Consider the following 7,653-nt stretch of genomic DNA (forward strand, 5'->3'; position numbering starts at 1 on the left):
TGTTGTTTTCTTTTCTCTGTTTGTTTCTATTTTACAAAACAAAAAGCTCCCTAAATTAAAAAGAGGAAAACATATTGCTCTTCAGACTTTATCAACATTCTCCTCCAGCACCCCAATGCACATGTCAAAGCCAATCACAACACCTTCCCTGCAATCCCTCCTCTGGAAATGCTGCTCATAAAGTTATTCCAAGTCCTGTATTTTCCTACATATAACCCACACTCTTTAAACGTATTGTTCCTTGCAAATCTGTCCCTCAGATAACCCACATCCTTAGATAAGCTATGGCTTCCGTCTCCTTCACTCCTGCATGCTTTTGAAGCGTGGCTCCAGTTCCAGTAAGCTCTCTAGCTTTCAGCAGAATTACCCTTCTATGAGAGCGAGAGCAAAGGGAGATGATGAAGCTACTGGGGTAAGAAAGCAGGCTGTGGAGGACTGAAAGCAGGCAGGAGCATCACTGCCTTGCTCACATGTGCATGCAGCAAACACAGAGGCTGAATCCCAGACTTCTGGTGGTCACACAGACTTGGTATTCATCTTGCTTCCCTGAAGGCTTCTTTCCATCAAAAAAATTACATACCTAAAAAGCAGAGGTGTGCCTAAAGGAAGTGCATATTTCTTCATCATCCCAATGCTACCTTTAAAACCTCTCCATGCATCCACAGGGACTTCCCTCCACCTGAAGGTATTGATTACCAGAGCTACCACAGACACCACAGGGAAGAGGTGAAACCCAGCATGGTCTGGGGCCAGCCAGAGCAGAGGGCCCACCCAGAGCCACGTCAGAGCCAGAAGAGTTTATTAGGAGAAAGGCAGAGCTGTGTTGGTCAGGCTTTCAGATGCTTGACAAGGAAGGAAATGCCACCGAGGATGCATTGTTCACACAACCATGATGGGCAAAGGAATAGAGAAACCACTGCGGGCACCCTGAGGGTATATGTTTCCACAGACGCACGGAAACTGTCTTTTTGCAAGCAATTTGTCATCCACCCAAGCCACTGCTTTTCTCCAGCTACAGTCAGCAAGAGATGTTTCAGAGAAACCTGCACCAAACAGTCTCTTCTTTCCAATTAGATGTTTATGATGTAAGAGCCATCACCATTAGCTGGTATAACTCTGAATGTACCTGACATTTATACAACCGTCCCATCTCCCTTGTAGACATGGCTAAATTCTTGTCCTCAGCAATGTTCTGCATGATAAATGCCACCATTTAGTTACAAGGAAAAACACTTAATTTTGTTCATTTTAAATCAGCCACACTGACCTTGGCTTGCATTGGTACAAAAGAACAGAGACCCCTTTTCCACAGCACTCGCTGCTTCTGTGACACCTTTCTAACATGCATCCTTTATATAGGAGCAATCCCAAACTACCGGTCAAACTGCCTCAGGTCTTCCAGCTCGCCACTATTTTTACAATCCCTCTCCAACACTGCATACACCAGGTTTCACTGATCAGAACAGAGTCACTTAAGTCTTATAGTCAGGCATTATACAGACAAACGCAAGCAGCAATTTTAACAAATGAGGCAATAGTCAGGCTTCAAAATTAAGTGAGTGGTGTCTCCACTCTGACCGTGAACCCCCACACCATAATTTGTACTATGAGTTATAAATAAAAATACATACTGATGATCATGTTATATATTTAAAAGCACTCCAGCTCCACTGAGACCATAGCTGACACTATTAGGTGCACTTGCAAAACTCACTAGTTCAGCTCTGGAGCTTCACCCCTGAACAGTCCTAGAGAAACAAGTGCTTTCATGAGGGATACACATCTGAATCTGCACTTTCATTGTTTGAAAGCTTGAATTACACTGCACCAGCTCCTGATTCCAGTAAGACAGAGCCCATTACCTCTAACACATCACAGCTGAAGACAATATTCAGAGCAATGCACCTTGGAGATCCAATGTGCTCTGCAAGTTTCCATGAGACAAGGCAGCTGAACTGCACAGGAACCTGGGATTTTCTGTATGCTAACTATGACTGCCAGGATATGGGACCTGAAATCCACTCCTGGACCACAGGTCTAGATGCAAGATTTTTCTGGCTTGCCCTGGTTTCAGTAGAGCACTTCACAGAATATCATTCAACATTTTTAACCCCTAAAGCTGGGTGACTGCTCATCCAAATGGCAACTCACAGAAGAGGACAGGACCCACAGAGCTGGAGCCCACACCAAGATGGGCATGCTCATCAGCATCCTGCCCCAACACCTAGGCTGATCTCCAAGCATGTTCCAAAGGTGAAAATCTCACCGTGGTGCAACAGGAATTGGAGCTTCTCTCCCAGCTCAGTACCAGCCCCTCTACCCAGCCAAACTAATGGCGGGGCAACTGGTACCAATCACACCGGGTGATGACAACTTGCACAATGGATACAATCACACAACAACAAAATCCTCACCGACACAGGCACCATGCGCTGTGAAGACTGCACAACAGTGATTCATAGCAGTTTGGACCTGTACCTACAGAAGCTTCAATGAGACACAGTTTCAGCTTCATTTTCCTGGATGCATCTTCTGTTTCCACCCAGGAGTTTACCCACGCAGCATACAAGGGCATACATATCCCTGATCGGAACTTCTGGATGACAGGACCACTGGCAACACAGGACACGTGCGCAGTGAACATGTCCATGGTGTCCACACAACACACACACTCTGGGGCTGACTTTTGGGAAGAAGTTGTTAAAAATCACCCAAGGGTCCTCTCTGTACACAACAAGCACATTTCCACGGTCCCAACAGACTCATTGCACACCACCTACCCACTACCAGGCACCTCTCTTCAGCCAAGAAACCCCAAAAAAGCCTACGGTGACCTTCAGCAACCCACATGCTCCAAACAGGCCCTCCAGTCACAGGGCTGGGAGAAGGGCCTACAAGGACCAGAAGACATCCGATGGCAGGAGAGCCACCAGCACCATAACTGATGAGGACTTCATGCTGTCACCATCCTGGACCAGATTCCTCCAACTTAGTAGCTTTTCCCAACAATAGCCAATACAAGCTGACTCAGGTGGGGAAAAAAAAAAAAAGAAAAAAAAAAGAAAACATTTACAGGAAAATTATATATGAAACTCAACAGTTAGAGGGCCACAGGGCTGAAGGCCCCATTAGCAGCACCAGCAGCTCACTGGAGCTGCAGGCAGGATTAAGACACTGAGGGTAGGAGCTCACTACCAGGTGGCCCTCCAGCCATCATCCACACCATCACCTGCTGACAGCCCATCCCGCAGGGAAAAACCCTCTGACAAAGGCTAAACAACTGAAAAGGGAATAACAGAGCTAATAAATTTAGGAGTGATAGGATGAAAGGTCATGGGGTAGGCAGGAGGATAGAGTAGGCCAGCTGGCAGAGAGAAGTTTTCAACAGTAAATCTTTATCCTCAGATAGAAAGATTTCCTGAGGGAAATCCCATATTCCAGAGTATCACTTAGCCTTGCCTGGACCAGTCCTGCTGCAGCAAGGGTGGGGATTACCAGAAAGTCCCTCACATCCCCAAACTGCACTGCTGCACAGCAGGCTGGGTTACACACATGACAGTGACCAACATTTTCCAGCATGAACACAGCTGCACTGTTAACATAGAGATGAAATCCTGTGTCCTGTTCCCTGGCTCCATGTATCCCCCTGCCTTCCTAATGTCCCATATCTGTAATTACTTGGTAAGCCAGCACCTGCTCTTACCACCCAGCTCCCAGACAACCAGTGACTCCCTGCTCTCTCTCACAATCTTGCCCCAAAAATCATTCATGGAAAGAATAAGCACAAACTCTACAGGTAAATGAGTCCAAGGAAGTAAAGAAATTGTCAAATGTAGTGTTTCCAAAAACTTCACACTTCCACGTGAGACCTTGCATTTCACATGGGTCAAAACCACTTTGTGCGCAGGGGCCGTGGTGGTGTGGATGTGCAGGACGACACATCTGCAAGCCTGTGATGGTTCCTGCAAGCTCTTAAAACTTTTGTGTATCAATTGCCTCTCGACAGAAAGATACCAAACTGGAACCCAAAACCAAAACAAAACAACTGGGTCAAAAAACCAACTTGTACAGGTGTAGGAAAAAAACAAAACAAACAAAAAAAATAATCAAAACAAAGCAGGAGAACTCAACGCTTACTTGTTTCACCAACAGGGCCAAACGGCACCTCGAGGTACAGTAGCCAGAGCAATTACAGCATGAGTTTCTCCATCAACACCTCCTACTCCAGAGCACTGCCTTCTCCCCAGCACAGCCCCAGGGCATAGAGTGTGCTCCTGAACAATGGCAGGAATAAGATTTGGCTGTTCAGAAGGGGAGGGCAGCTGGAAGGGGGAGGGAAAAAAAATATATATAAAAAGAAAAAAAAAAGCCTTGGATGACGTAAGGGTGTGGGAAACTTTTACGTCCTTACCTGCTGGGGAAGGATGGGCCTCCCCTGGCGTATAAAAACCTGCCAGGGCTTTATTCAACTTATTTACTACCGAGCCCCGGCCGAGGGGTCGGCGGGTACCAGGTGCGGCGGGGCCGCGCTGCAGCCGCTCGGAGCGGAGCGGCCCCGGCCGGGTGCACCTGCGGCCGGTAGCACCGAGCCCGGCCGTCCCGGGGGGACCCCGGCCCGCAGGCAGCCCCCGCTCACCGCGGAGCGGGCAGGCGTGCGGCGGGGCCGCTGAAGTACCGGGGAAGTTCAGCCCTGCCCCGCACCCGAGAGCTGCCCCCGCCCCATCGCCGAGCTCGCACCGGGCCGGGCCGGGCCGTCCCCCCTCCGGCGGCCGCGGCGCCCCGGGCGGAGGGAGGAGCCAGGCGCGGCCCCCCCCGGGCGGTCGGCAGCGCTCCCCGCCCCGACCGGGGGCTCCAGCTGTTGCACAGCTGCCTCGGCGGGCGGAGAGGTGGGGGGGGGGGAAGAGGAAGGGGGCAAGTTATTATCTGCAACAATACCTCGGGGGGAGGAGGCAGCGGAGGCGAGCGCGGCGGCGGCGGCGGCGGCGGCGGGAGGAGGCGGCGGGGGGAGGCGGGGCCGGGGGCGGGGCCACGGCCGTGCCCGGGACCGCCCCGCCGCGCCCGCCCCTCGGCCCCGCCGCCGGCCCCTTCCGCCCGCCGGCCCCTTCCGCGCCCCGCGCCGCTGCCCCGCCGCGTCCCCCGGGCGGCCCCTCCCGCGCTCGCTGCTTCTGTACCCGCATCCCCCCGGCATCCCCGCGGCCAGCCCCTCCCGCGCTCCGCCCTCCCGCATCCCTCCCTCCGGTCCTTCCAGCCCCTCCCGCGCCCCTCCGCATCCCCCCGGCCGCGGCGCTCCCACCTCCCGTATCCCTCCCCCCGGCCCTTCCGTGCCCCCCCCTCGGCCCTTACCTCCCCTCGGGCGAAGGAAGCGGGGGGCGGCAGCCCCGATCTCGGCGGGACGCCCCCAAAACAAAAAGCGAAAGCGGCGGCCGCTGCCTCCCGCCCCGCCGGGCTGCTGCGCTCTGCCCGGGGCTGACGTCAAGGGCCCAAATTCCTGCCTTTCCCTGCAGGCAGATTTGTCCATGTAAGGGCTGGGGCTGGGGCCGGGGCCGGGGCCGCCGCACGGCGAGGGACGGCAGCTACCGGTACCTCGGAGGGGGACGACGGGGCTGGAGGCAGCCCCGACCCCGCGGGCATCACCCTCCTGCCCTGTAACCGGGGCGGGGGGGGGGGGGGGGGTTAGGCCCAGAAACGCGCACCGTGATTTGCAGTATTCAGCTTTTCACAGAGAAGTTTTGTCCGGGGCTCCCTATGATTTTGTTGGGGTGCTTTTCCAACCAACTTCTTCCCTGTGCTTCCCCAAGCGGGGCGCCTAAAGAAGTGGGGGAGGTGAAAGGTGCTCGGAGTTACAAAGGAGCTGCCTGCTCAGAGATTCAAAGCAAAACCTGTCGAGCATACTAAGGAGAGGGGGAAGGGAAGCTATTTTCTGATCGCTTTCTGTTTGATTGTTTTGTGGCTATTTATAAGGACTGCAATTAAAATAATTCGGATTTCGAGTGTGATTGTTTTTATAATGGAATGCTACCCTGTAAGTAGCTGTTGGGTATCTGCATGTGCCCTGAAGAGAACGGGAAGACAGAAGGGTTACATTGCATTCAGGCTGTGGAGGGGAGAGTTGCCAAGCCTTACTCATTTGGAAAGAGATTTCTGGATGAGTTTTTAAGCACTTTAAATGTATTTCATTACGACGATAAAGGGCTCTGCTGTGCACTTTCAGAAGATGTTTACAATCTTATCCATTACTAGCTTTAATGTCCACAGTCACTGCTTGACAGCCCCAGGAGGGAAAGTTTGCACGTAAGGACCCAAAAAAGGACATTAAGTGCCTAAAAGACTTAGAAGCTGGAGTACAGAGTTATGATCCAGCCTCCCTCCCTCTTTCCTGGCTGCCAAAGTGTCTACAGCACGCTCAAGATTGACCCAAGTGCTCTGGCAGAGTGGAGACCCCAGGAGATGCCACCCCACCCCAATGGACACCCCTTCCACAGCAGGCCCCCACAGCAGGGGAAGCATGAGTTAGCTCAAATTCAGTCCTGGGTACAAATCCCCCATCTGTGGTTGGTTTGATGTCCTGCATTGGCCCCTGAACCAGGGGTGCTAAATTCCTCCCGAGGGATGGAGAGGGCTGCCAGGACCAGATGCTATCTTAGAAGCACTGCAGCTAAATCTGCGTGAGCCCGTCAGTCACAGCCACAGACGTTTCTAAGCGTTATGACTATGACTAGAAATACCCTAGCCTTGTCCTAGCCGCCTACCCTGTGTTTAAACCCTGCTGAGATCCAAAACCAAAGCAGAATAGCGCATGAGTCACCAGGGCCCCGTGCCGTAGGTGTACCTCGAGAGCCGATAGCGCTCTGTGAACATGGCCTGTTGTGAAAGACACGGGCATGGCTGCTTTCTAAAGTCCGGGTGAATGAGACCGTAGCACCAGCACAGGCTGAGCAGGCAAAGCCTTTGCCTGAGGCCCTGTAAACCTGGGTTCAGTTCCCTCCCTGGAGAACCTACAGTTCATGTGTCTCCTTCCAGCTGAGTGCTTTGACCAGCAGGCTGGAAGGTCATGCTCCTTCTTCATTGCGCTCGGAGGACAACTCCTGATGGTATTTTTGGGGGCAGGCAGTCAGCACGAGGGACTTCCTGGCACTCATATATGTCAGCTTGGTGGGGCTCTTGACAGAGCCCAGATTTTTAATGCTCCAGAGAAACAGATTTACAGAGGGATTGTGGCCTGGTTTTTTTCTTCTCTGTTCGATCTTTCTTGAAAATCTGCAACAACCCTTGTGTTGTATCAACTGGTTTCTAGGGGAAGCATCTGAAAACTAAAAGAAACTGTTTGGCCCAAGATGAGAGACAAGTGTTCTCCATTTTGTATTTCAGAGAAAACCAGTGGTCAAATATTTTCCTTGTCCCATATCCAACAATTATTGCTTCTTTATCCATCAAGCTTATGCAATTTTCCAGTCATGTTAACAGAAGAGAGAATACTTTGCACATCCATAGCAGCCTCCTTTGAATGATCCCAAAAGTTTTAAGCTTTGAGCCTCCGGAGTGTGAGATAGTAACTACTACTACCTCCATTTTGCAGGCAGATGAACTGTGACTAATCCTCTGCAGCACAGCAGCAGAAGTTTGATTCGCAGCCCATTACTCTTGTAACACGCT

The 7,653-nt window shown here is 52.0% G+C and overlaps 1 protein-coding gene across 14 annotated transcripts in view; it reads right to left on the reverse strand.

Annotated features, from left to right (window-relative positions):
- LPP (LIM domain containing preferred translocation partner in lipoma) overlaps nucleotides 1-5,420 on the reverse strand; it is a 348,295-nt gene extending 342,875 nt beyond the window's left edge. For 11 of the 14 annotated variants that reach the window (XM_074833995.1, XM_074833993.1, XM_074833992.1 and 8 more), the window contains exon 1: nucleotides 4,936-5,018. The gene's annotated coding sequence lies outside the window, so the exon portion shown is untranslated. Of the gene's footprint in view, nucleotides 1-4,935; nucleotides 5,019-5,343 lie in introns of those variants that run through there. The other 3 variants (XM_074833994.1, XM_074833988.1, XM_074833999.1) reach the window with 2 other exon arrangements.
- Between the last annotated feature and the right edge of the window lie 2,233 nt (nucleotides 5,421-7,653).

The sequence above is a fragment of the Strix aluco genome, chromosome 9 (assembly GCF_031877795.1).
Source record: "Strix aluco isolate bStrAlu1 chromosome 9, bStrAlu1.hap1, whole genome shotgun sequence".
Classification (NCBI taxonomy): domain Eukaryota; kingdom Metazoa; phylum Chordata; class Aves; order Strigiformes; family Strigidae; genus Strix; species Strix aluco.